The sequence below is a fragment of the Lactuca virosa genome, chromosome 4 (assembly GCF_052849685.1).
Source record: "Lactuca virosa cultivar CGN04683 chromosome 4, Lactuca_virosa_CGN04683_v6, whole genome shotgun sequence".
Classification (NCBI taxonomy): domain Eukaryota; kingdom Viridiplantae; phylum Streptophyta; class Magnoliopsida; order Asterales; family Asteraceae; genus Lactuca; species Lactuca virosa.
Window position 1 is genome coordinate 209,365,107 of NC_136429.1, and position 13,404 is coordinate 209,378,510.

Genomic DNA, 13,404 nt, shown 5'->3' on the forward strand with positions numbered 1-13,404 from the left:
CTGCTCACTTCAAGGTTCAAGCTTGTCGTTAGTCTCTCGACTAACGAAAGCTTCACAACCCCAAACCTTGATATGTGCCAACGAGGGACCCTTCCCTGTCCACATCTCATGAGGTGTTTTGGCAACCTTCTTTGCCGGGACTAGATTAAGGATATGAGCGGTAGTCTCTAAGGCATACCCCCATAATCATATTGGAAGCGAGGCTCAACTCATCATGGAACGAACCATTTCCAACACGGTTGGATTACGCCTCTCAGCCACACCATTAAGTTGTGGTGTCCTAGGAGGTGTCAATTGTGAAACAATTCCACATTCCTTGAGGTAGTCGTGGAACTCGATACTAAGATACTCACCACCCTATCGGATCTAAGCATCTTGATCTTCCTGCCCCATTGATTCTCGACTTCATGTTTAAACTCTTTGAGCTTTTCAAAGGCTTATGACTTATGCTTGATTAGGTAGATATATTCATATCTGCTATAATCATCAGTAAAAGTCACATAAAATCGATTTGCATCCATTATGGTGGATCTGAAGGGCCCACACACATCGGTGTATATGAGATCTAACAGTCCCTCACCTCTTTCACACGAACATGTGAATGGTGATTTAGTCATCTTTCCAAACAAACAAGACCCGCATGTATCGTCTGACCTTAGGTCAAATGATTCCAACACTTCATCCTTTTTGAGTTGGGCAATACGCTTCTTGTTGACATGTCCACGATGACAATGCCACATGCATGCTTTGTCTAAATCATTAGACGAATCAATGTGCAACACACTATTTCCTAAATTGTCTACAACCATCACAGTTTCATATATACCATTACAAGGCAATGCTTCAAAATAAAATACACCATTAAAATAAGCATTAATAAATCCATTCTAGTTATTAAAAGAATATCTAAAGCCTTGTCTGTACAAACCATGAAAAGAAATAATATTCCTCGTCATTTCTGACGAGTAGCAACAATTATTCAAGTCTACACATAATCCACTACTAAGCTTTAAAGAATAAACGATGATCTTGGTAACAGGTGACGATCTCCTATTGCCCATTATCAGGTTCATCTTCCCAAGCTCCACATTCAAGCTCCACATTCCTACTTTCTCTTAGTCTCTGCAAGTCAGAGCAAATGTGAAAACCACATCCTGTATCAAGGACCCAAGAATTAGAATGCGATGAATTTTTAGACAAAGTAGTGTAAATACATGTCGAGGTAGGCTTGATCTTGCCATCCTTAATGTCCTGTAGGTACTTGGGGCGGCTTCTCTTCCAATGCCCCTTGTCTTGGCAGTAGAAGCACATTGCATCCTTTGGATCTGAGGCAGGGGAGCAGAACCGAATTTTCCTTTGGGTCCACTACTAGAAGACCCATCATGAGATATTCCCTTCCAATTTTGCTTAGAGGGAGCTTTCCTCTTTTTCCCCTTTCCTTGTCTAATAGCCACGACTGGAGCAGCAGCAGGAGTGGATTCAACACCTTTTCCTTTTAATAGACTTTCAGCGGTTCTCAGCAAGCCTTGAAGTTTACTCAATGTAACTTCCTCTTTGCTCAAATGATAAGTCATCTTCAACTGGTCATAGAAAGGAGGAAATGAGTGCAAGACTATGTCAAGTGGCCAACTCCTCATCGAAGTTCACATTCAGCTTGATTAAAGGATCCACATATGTTGCAGGTGGCTCGTGACGGACTCTCCGCCCTTCATCTTGGTGGTTACGAGTGACCTGGCTATCTCATATCTTTCTTGACCCGCAATTTGATGGTACTTCTCCATCAAGTCTTGGAACATCTCGTAAGGCCAATAGTCCTCATAAAACCGATGTAGCTCAGGATTCATAGTCGCCACCATAATGCAAGACACCTTAGTAGCATCCTTGCATTGGGCCCTATACTCAACCGTTTCTTCAGGAGTAGATTTGGTTTCGTCTATCTCGTTCAATTGTTTTTCGAGGAAATATTCCTTGTCCTCGTAACGCAAAGCCATTCAGATGTTTCGGATCCAATCATTGGAATCGGAACCATCGAATGTAACCCTCGCACAAATGTTCAAGAGCGAGAAAGAGTTAGCAGAGTTGTTGTTGGAGGAGGAGCTAGAAGCGTTGTTTGAGGTTGACATCTACAAAATAAGAAAGACAAGTTTTGATTAGATAGGAAATCCTTAATATAACACCAAAAATGAAATATTAAGGCTAGGACCCAACACAATAATTCACAATTCAGAAAAGGGATGTTGTAATCCAATTGTAAATTATTTGAAGGTAGGTAAATGACGATTTACCAATTCCACCATGAAAATGAAATTTTAAATGAATTAAGTTTTGAATGAAATGAAATTCCTAGATCTTTTGAGATTCATTGAACTATTCAATGACATGTTTAATATCGATTATGCCCTTCAAGTTTGTGACTGGGATACCGAGGATCACAAACAAGGTGTGAATAACCATGCAGATTAGCTTGGTACTCTCGATGTCATTTACCACCTAATCAATGTGACGGTTAACCACACACGTTCCATTAATCAATGATAATTTATGAGCTACCCATTGCCACCCTTTTTTAGTCCAAAGTTAGTGTGCCGGTTAACCACACACGCTCGACTAACGACTTAACAAAGTGCAATGTGCAATTTCATGGATTAGCATCAAATTCACATTTTCCAAAAGTAACTAAGATTGGGAATTTATAAAAACATTTAGTTACTTTATATTTATCATTATACTTATTAATGAGAGATTAATGTCCTATCCTACCCGTTCGGCTAACGACCCTCCACCAATCAAGGAAGCGGTGGGTGACAGTAGACACCCATTCAACCGCCATTTTATAGGCAGTTTCCTTATACCTCCCTTATAGATCGGCTTCGTGAATGAGGCCTACTAACGGTAACACTGACTTTCTTATATATATATATATATATATATATATATATATATATATATATATATATATATATATATATATATATATATATATATATATATATATATATATATAAATTTTAATATTATAATATTATAAGGTTGTATTTTAAACTTTTAAAATACTAGGGTTCTAGAATTAAAATTTCAAAATTAAACTTTTAATTAACTTTTAAATTCCAAAACCAAAGGGTTATTTGTGAAACTTTTCAAAAATACTAGATCAAATTTTAAATAATCAAATTAATCAAATAATTTTGTCATTATCTTAAAATTTTGACCAAATCTTTTAATTTGATAACGATATAGATTTACCATTCCAGAAAATTCAATTTTAGACAGTTAAAACGAATTTGGAAATTATCCTAATCAAACAAAGATATTATAATCGAAATATCAGGGATCTGACAGCCCAACTCGTCGAGTATTTGCATGGAACTCGTCGAGTCTGATGAACAGATTGACGAATCTGTTCCCTCCTTCTTTGGACAATTCACATATGCATCAAATACAACGGAAAAACATTCTTAACTCTGATACCACTGTTGGGTTATAAGCATAACAACATCCTATGTGATCATGCAACCCTAATTGCTTTGGATCTAAGTTTTTCACTAGTTAAACATGCAATTAAATACCAAAGCAATAAACCCTAAATCTAGCATACAATTTCAAAAATTATATATCAAAAAGGGTTTTGATGTTTACCTTGCTTGTTATGTAGTAATAACAAGAACTCCTTGTAGATCCTTGACTTTAGAAAGCTTAGTGCCTCAAACGTTGCACCTCTAAGCAAGAAGATGAGAAGGAAAGAGGAGGAAACTCTTAGAATTTCGACTAAGGTTCTCTGGAAGCAAGCATTGGCCGAAAATCCAAAGCCTTGGGGTTTCTTATATACCTGAGGGCTGCTAGGGTTTCTGGAGGGAACCCTAATTTCCTGCTTAAGGCTTAAGAAGCCCATGGACCCCCTACTAAGAAGCCTTGGACGAAATCTATAGGTCCTCCCTATAGAATTTCCTCCACTCCTAATTAAGGAGTCCATCAGCCGAGTTTCACAACTATCAATGATTTACAAAACAGCCTCTGTTCTTTTAATCAGTTCCTTTAATCTCAAAATTAATTCCAAATTAATTTCTTATTAAACACTAATTAAATAACATGATTTCTAATTAATATGTTATTATCATAATACATTAATAAATCAATTTATTATCCCAAATAATAAATTCAACCTTTCTCTCCGAAAGTCATCATGTCAAGTTGCTAGGGTGAAGGCAACCCAGAAGGACCATTATACTATCAAATCAAGTACATACCAATTATAGTTATGGGCTTAGACACCTAATTCAACACACTCTCCCGCTACCAGCTATCCTTCATGAAATGCATAACCATAAGTAACTAGAGGTGAGATAGCCACCCGAATAAATGTTCCTACTCTAAAGCCACAACCAAACAAGGAACAAGCAAGAAAGCCTAGATCAAGAGTTCTTAGCCTATCCTACATGACCATATATAGTCCCTAGGGAACTCACTAGATGATAACCAACAAGTATAGGTAGACATACATATCTAGCTACAAATCACTACCGCATAGCAACATCCTAATTACCAGGATATAGATCTAACAGATCAGTACATCATAGCAACATACAACCTACCAGGATACAGATCTGACTGGTCACTACAGCATAGCAACATACTAACTACCAGGATACAGATCTAACAGGTCATTACAACATTGAAACATACTAAATACCAACAATCCAAGGAATGTATAACCGTATGTACGCAGAGGTGAGATAGACACCCGAACATGTGATCCTACTATGGAACCACAACCAAACAAGGAACTGGTAAAAGAGCCTAGACCATGAGTCCTTATTCTATCCTACATAACTATATATACAGTCCATATGACATCCTTCTACTAAAGATAACCAAAACCAATGGGCCGTCATTGGTGCCTTCGACCCATCGGTACAGTGAGGCGAAACTTACCAAAATTGAAGAACCTTGAAAGACTACGATATGCTCCATTCTTCACTTCTTTCTCCAGAAAATCCACTAACACCCGAACCAAATAAAATCTTAATCAATATCCAAAAATCCTCAAGTTTGACCCAGGGTCAAACTTGGTAAAAAAGTCAACGGTCAACAGAAGTCAACTAAAGTGAAAGTCCAAGGTAGTTGAGTACGCCCTGCGTACGAAACCTGATCCCACTCCTTCATTAAGCACTTAATCCCTTAAGGAATTTTCACCCAAACTCAGGTCTAGACTCAAAACATTTTCTTAAGTAAAAACGTATCCACCTTTATGACTTTCCATGGCTAGGGAAGGTCCAAAAGTTAAAACCCTAACTTATTAATCCATTAAGACATCACAACTCTTGCATGGATGGTATAGAAGGACCAAGATCACATTTTTATGGTTCTTAATAGCTTTATAATGGATAAAGTTTCCAACTTTATCCATTAGAATGGTCCCAACAAACAAGATCTAGTCATTAAGTCTCAAATGGACCAAAAGTGCATCTTTTTCAACTTAATCCATTAAGTCCAAGTCTCCAACCTTCATATCTGAATAAATATGATGTTTAGATGGATAAAGTTTCCAACTTTATCTATAAAAAGGTCATAAACTTTCAAGATCTAAACTTTATGTACTTAAAGTGACCAAAAGCTCATAACACCCAAATCTAGCTATATCTAGATTAAAACTTTATACATCCAGAAGAAAGATCAAGGTGAACAAGGTTTGGATCTACAAGCTCCAATGCAACCAACGCTTCTTCAATCAATGCCTTCTTGTCCAAGGTGCACAAAGAACACTCCAAAGCACTTATAAACACCATTTTTTTGCTCATAATGCTCAAACTATGGTTAGGGTTTCAAGAGAGGGTGTTGGAGAGGTGGAGGCAAAGAATGAAATGAGTTTAGAGAAGTTAAAGAGCTTAAATAGGGCTCAAACCACGAAAATAGGGTTTGGGCACTGATCGCATATGCCCAACGTCCTCCTGGTACTCCCTGCGTACTAGGGATGCCCTAGTACGCCCAGCGTACGCGGTTAACCCAAAAATCATCCCAACTTCAAACGGTCGTAACTTCTTCATTCCCACTTCGCTTTCGACGTTCTTTATATCCAAGGAAAGGTGTTGAAGAGCTCTACAATATTATCTAAATATCTTGGACTAAAAAAATTCTCAAACAAAAATCCATATTTCATTCAAGAACCCGACCTATGACTTTTTCCTTTGTGCCCTTCGCCTAAAACACAATTCAAGGTTTAGATATCTCAACCATCATTACCTCCATCCACAAGGTCTAATTTTTTTTACCTCCTTTAAGCCCAAAGTCTTTACATAATCGACTTCCTGCCCGCGGCTCTAAAATAAGAAATGATGGGAAACAGGATGTTACAATTCTTTTGAGTTAGATTTGAATTATTCTCATCCATTTTCTCATTTGATTTCTCAACAACATTCACTTTTGGTGAAAACCCACTCTTATGTCCAACATTCCTTTGTTTATTGTTCAAATTACTTTGAGAGAAATGTTTTGAAATATGAGTATTTGATGTTTGTGAAAACTTCTTTTCAGATTCTTGTTTATTTTTTAATCTCAAAAACTTTGCTTTCTGATTTTCCTTTTGTTGTTTTCAATAAGTCTTGTTTCGTGCTTTCTTTTTAGAAATTTTATTTTTCAAATCAGATTTTTCAACCAATTCATTTTGATTTTGAGATTTTCCATTTTGAGTTTTAAAAGGAACCTTTTGAGAACCTGATTTTTCTTCCTTTTTGAAATCTTGAGCTTTTGCCTTTTGATTACTAGAATCATTAGGAAACTATTTCTCAATGTATTCATTAGTTTTATTTTTGACTTTTGATTTTTCGACTTTCACAATCCAAACTTTGTTATATTTCTTTTCATTTTCTTTGGGAAAAGATTGTTGACTTTTTTGACGTTGAAAAACATGTGATCTTTTGTTTAACTTGTTTTCCTCCATATTTTGATTTGAAAAAAAAAACTACATTAGTCACATTTTGATTATTTTCTTTTAGTAATTCCTTTATTTAGGATCGATTTTATCAGCATTGCCTTTCATCACAAACACTTAATTTGGAAGACCCTTGATGCACTTGGAATAAAGAAGAGCATTCGTTTCCAAATAATGTTGTCCCTTTTCTTTCAAAATCTTTGAAAATTCCTCTGTATCATCATACACTTGATTTTCCACAAATCCATGAATTTCTTTCTTGCATGAATCACCATCACTATCACTGTCGTTATTTGTAGCATTCTCAACATCAACTTTTTCTTTTTGAAAATCACAAGTTTTGGTTGTCGAAGAGGATTTGTCATTTAATTTCACATTTGTATCAACACTATCATTGTCCTTATCCAACGAAGTGACATTAATGATAGCCAATTTCGAGCAATCAACATATTCCTCTTCCTCAATTTCACTAATATTGTCAGAATTGTCTTCAATATCAACAAAATTTTGTTGAGTACTTTTTGTCAATTTCTCGGTTTTGTTCAAAATTTTGATTTGTTCACTTTTTTTAAGGTATCGTCCACAATTTTAACAAGATCATCATCATTTAACCATTCACTTATATCAACTACACCATAAGCATATGAATCATTAGGCACGGTATCATAGTCAACTATACTACTCTCACAATTGAAAGTAGTCTCATCAACTAGCTATCGTTCGAAAGTAATAAATGGAAACAACTTCCTATGTTTTTCTGTACAATTCTCATTTGAATGGTAAAGATCAATTCACTTGCCATATAGACGTTTCGCCGTATTACAGTAAATATTATGTTGTGCGACTAACATTTTATTATCCATTCGTAGAGAATCCCTATCACACATAAGATTTGTAATATAAAGCTCTGAACTTTCTATATCATATTTCTTCTCCTCCAATCTATTACAAGCTTCACATAAGGATGCCTTAGATGTCTCTGCATCACTACTCATCGAAATAAGCATGCCATTTAGGTAAGAGCAGGTTTTGTCAAATTCACACAAAATAGCATGATAAGACTGTAAAGGAATATTAAAAGATATTAAAAGATCGTGCACCTTAGCAGTCATAGGAGACTTTGGAATAGTCGAAACTAAGCATCTCCCAGTAGTCTGCACACTCTCTTCATCTCTTTCTTCAGCTTTCGCATCATTCTCTACTTCCCCTTCACTGTCTTTCTCAATTTCCAAAAACATGCTCTTCTCATCAGACATTCCCTTTTCAAACTTTGCAAATAACAAGCCATTAGTTGGATGACGCGGTTCTTCATCATCCGATCCAGACGAACAAATTTGATATGTGTCATCTTTCTCATCACTTCATCTTGCCATTAATGAGAGATTCTTTGTTTGGGTTCGATCTCTTCGAGTCGTTTTGCATAATAAGCCTCATCTTTCACTTTCTATTTCTTTTCTTCCATATTCCTCAACATATAATCCTTAGCAAAATCAATATGACCATTGCAATACGTACAGTTATAGCCAGAAAAGCAAACACACAAGAAATTAGCATATAGCAAGCAACTCCCAATATCATAATGCAATACTGAACTCAGGCACGTCTATTCAACAGTTTCTAAGAAAACCTTATCCACTAGCATGCTTTTCTAACAATTCATATATCAGCAAAATCAAAACTCAGAAAAAATAACAAGTATGGGTATTTTGGGAACCACTCTCCTGTTCGGGCTCTGGATGACTGTACACAACGCATATTCTTGAAAAATCCAAAGTTAAGTCAAGGCCCACATTCCAGATCCCAAGCCAACAATCAAACAAGAAAATGACAAGAGACCAAGTCCGTGTCCCTAACCCAACCCTTTTATTATAAATGCTTTTTCAAAACATTTTTTGAAAATTCTCAGATCCTATTTTGAGACTGGATTCACACATGTGTTAGGGCTCTGATACCAACTTGTAATGCCCTGATTTCACGACCAATTTTTTTTTGTTTTATTTAAAGTAAAACTTCCCAAATGTAAAACCATTTTAAGAAAACCATCTGTTCCCAGTTGCAATTATAAAAAATGAGAGTATTATAAAGAAACGCAAAATCCTCAATTTTGTTGATGAGTGTCTACAGTCCCTCCTTCGCCTTCCTATACCCACCGATGATACCTGAAACAATAAACAATTGGGTAAGCATAAAGCTTAGTTAGTTTCCCCCAAAATACCACCACCAACATAACAAACAACAACATGAATATATGAGCCTTTAACCTAACTAGATCGCCTCGCAGGTACTACAACCTATCTGAACCGCTGTTCGAGCCTTCGGCCTGATTGGACCACTTCGCAGGGCCTACAGCCTATCCAGACTACCCCGGGTATCTTGGCCTTCAGCACAAAGCAGGACCGCCTCAACCCAATACTACCATATGTTGACATATAAACACTCTGGATCAAGTAGACACATAATACGGGAAAACAAAAATCATACAGCTAACTGCCGCCTACAAATCCTTACACCGTATACTCTCCCGCTATCCGCTATCCTTCATGAAATGTGTAACCATAAGTAACCAGAGGTGAGATAGCCACCCGAATAGATGTTCCTACTCTTAGGCTATCCTACATGACAAAATATAGTCCCTAGGGCACTCACTAGATGATAACCAACAAGTACAAGTAGACATACATATCTACAAATCACTACCTCATAGCAACATCCTAATTACCAGGATATAGATCTAACAGATCACTACATTATAGCAACATATCAACTACCATGATACAGATCTTACTGGTCGCTATAGCATAGCAACATACCAACTACCAGGATATAGATCTAACAGGTCACTACAACATAGCAACATACTAAATACCAACAATCCAAGGAATGCGTAACCGTATATACTTAGAGGTGAGATAGACATTCGGATAGGTGATCCTACTTTGGAACCACAACCAAACAAGGAACTGGTAAAAGATCCTAGACCAAGAGTCCTTATTGTATTCTACATCGCTATATACATTCCATAAGGCATCCTTCTACTAAAGGTAACATAAACTAATGGGTTGTCAATGGTGCCTTCGACCCACCGGTACAGTGAGGCGAAACTCACCTAAATCGAAGAACCTAGAAAGACTATGATATGCTCCCTCCTTCACTTCTTGCTCCGGCAAATCCACTAACACCAGAACTAGATAAAATCTTAATCAATATCCAAAAATCGTCAAGTTTGACACAGGGTCAAATTTGGTCAAAAAGTCAACGGTCAACGGAAGTCAACAAAAGTGAAAGTCCAAGGCAATTGAGTATGCCCAACGTATGCAGCTTGATTCCACTCCTTCATTAAGCACTTAATCCCTTAATGACTTTTCACCCAAACTCAGATCTAGCCTCAAAACATTTTGTTAAGTCAAAAAGTTTCCACCTTTATGACTTTCCATGGCTAGGGAAGGTCCAAAAGCTAAAACCCTAGCTTATTAATCCATTAAGACATCACAACTCTTGCATGGAAGGGATAAAAGGACCAAGATCACATTTTTATGGTTCTTAATAGCTTCATAATGGATAGATTTTCCAACTTTATCCATTAGAATGGTCCTAACAAACAAGATCTAGTCTTTAAGTCTCAAAGGGACCAAAAGTGCATATTTTTCAACTTAATCCATTAAGTCCAAGTCTCCAACTGTCATATCTGAATCAATATGATGTTTAGATGGATAAAGTTTCCAACTTTATCCATAACAAGGTCATAAACTTTCACGATCTAAACTTTATGTACTTAAAGTGACCAAAAGCTCATAACACCCAAAGCTAGCTATATCAAGATTCAAACTTTATACCTCCATAAGAAAGATCAACGTGAACAAGGTCTAGATCTACAAGCTTCAATGCAACAAACGCTTCTTCAATGAGTTCCTTCTTGACCAAGGTGCATCAAAAACACTCTAAAGCGGTTATAAACACCTTCTTTTTGCTCACAAGGCCCAAACTATGGTTAGGGTTTCAAGAGAGGGTGTTGGAGAGGTGGAGGCTAAGAATGGAATGGTTTTAGGGAAGTTAAGGAGCTTAAATAGGGCTCAAACAACGAAAATAGGGTTTAGGCACTGATCGCATACGCCCAATGTACTCCTGGTACGCCCAGCGTACTAGGGATGCCCTAGTACGCCCATCGTACTCCCCGTACACCCAGCGTACGCGGCTAACACAAAAATCATCCCAACTTCAAACGGTCGTAACTTCTTCATTCCAACTCATTTTCGACGTTCTTTATATTCACAGAAAGGTGTTGAAGAGCTCTACAATATTATATCAATATCTTGGACTAAAAAATTCTCGAACAAAATTCCATATTTCATGCAAGAACCCGACCTTTGACTTTTTCCTTTATACCCTTCGGACTAAAACACAATTAAAGGGTTAGATATCTCAACGATTATTACCTCCGTCCACAAGGTCTAATTTTTTTTACCTCCTTTAGGCCCAAAGTCTTTACACAATCAACTTCTTGTCCGCGTCTCTAAAATAAGAAATGACGAGAAACGGGATGCTACAATTCTGTTGAGATGAATTTGAAGTACTCTCATCCATTTTCTCAACAACTTTCACTTTTGGTGAAAAAACACTCTTATTTCCAACATTCTTTTGTTTATTGTTCAAATTACTTTGAGAGAAATCTTGTGAAATATGAGTATTTGATGTTTGCGAAAACTTCTTTTCAAATCCTTGTTTATTTTTGAATCTCAAAAACTTTGTTTTCTGATTTTCCTTTTGTTGTTTTAAATAAGTCTTGTTTCGTGCTTTCTTTCCAGAAATTTTATTTTTCAAATCAGATTTTTCAAACTTTTCATTTTGATTTTGAAATTTTCCATTGTGAGTTTTAAAAGGAACCTTTTGAGAACCTGAATTTTTCTTCCTTTCTGAAATCTTGAGCTTTTGCCTTTTGATTACTAGAATCATTATGAAAATATTTCTCAATGGTTTCATCAGTTTTACTTTTGACTTTTGACTTTTCGACTTTCACAATCGAAACTTTGTTACATTTCTTTTCATTTTCTTTGGGAAAAGATTGTTGACTCTTTTGACGTTGAAAAACATGTGATCTTTTGTTTAACTTGTTTTCCTCCATATTTTGATTTGAGTAAAAACCTACATTAGTCACATTTTGATTATTTTTTCAGCAATTTGTTTATTTAGGATCGATTTTATCAGCAGAGTCTTTCGTCACAAACACTTAATTTGGAAGAGCCTTTATGCACTTGGGATAAAGAAGTGCATTCGTTTCCAAATAATTTATTCCTTTTTCTTTCAAAATCTTTGAAAATTCCTTTGTATCATCATACACTTGAGTTTCCACAAATCAATGAATTTCTTTCTCGCATGAATCACCATCACTATCACTGTCGTTATTTGTAACATCCTCAACATCAACTTTTTTCTTTTTGAAAATCACAAGTTTTGGTTGTCGAAGAGGACTTGTCATTTAATTTCACATTTGCATCAACACTAACGTTGTCCTTGGCCAATGAAGTGACATTAATGACAACCAATTTCAAGCAATCAACATATTCCTTTTCCTTGATTTCACTAATATTGTCAGAATTATCTTCAATATCAACGAAATTTTGTTGAGTAATTTGTTTCGATTTCTCGGTTTTGTTCAAAATTTTGATTTGTTCACTTTTTGTCAAGGTATCGTCCATAATTTTAACAAGATCATCATCATTTAACCATTAACTTATATCAACTACACCATAAGCATATGAATCATTAGGCACAGTATCTTATTCAGCTACTCTACTCTCATAATTGAAAGTAGTCTAATTAACTAACTATCGTTTGAAAGTAATAAATGGAAGAAACTTACTATGTTGTTCTATACAAATGTCAGTTGAATGGTAAAGATCAATTAGCTTGCCGTATAGACGTTTAGCCGTATTACGGTAAATATTACGTTATGCGACTAACATTTTATTATCCATTTGTAGAGAATCCCTATCACACATATGATTTGTAAGGACGCCTTAGATATCTCTACATCACTACTCATCGAAATAAGCATGTCATTTAAGTAAGAGCAGGTTTCGTCAAATTCACACAAAATAGCATGATAAGACTGTAAAGGTATATTAAAAGATATGAAAAGATGATGCACCTTAGCAGTCATAGGAGACTTTGGAGTAGACCAAACTAAGCATCTCCGAGTAGTCTACACACTCTCTTCATCTCTTTCATCAGCTTTCACATCATTCTCTACATCCTCTTCACTGTCTTTCTCACTTTCCACAAACATGCTCTTCTCATCAGACATTCCTTCTACGAACTTTGCAAATAACAATCCATGTGTTGGATGACACATTTCTTTATCATCTGATCCAGACGACCAGATTTGATATGTGTCATCATTCTCATCACTTCATCTTGCCATTAATGAGAGATTCTTTGTTTGGGTTCGAACTTCTTCGAGTCGTTTTTTCATAATAAGCCTC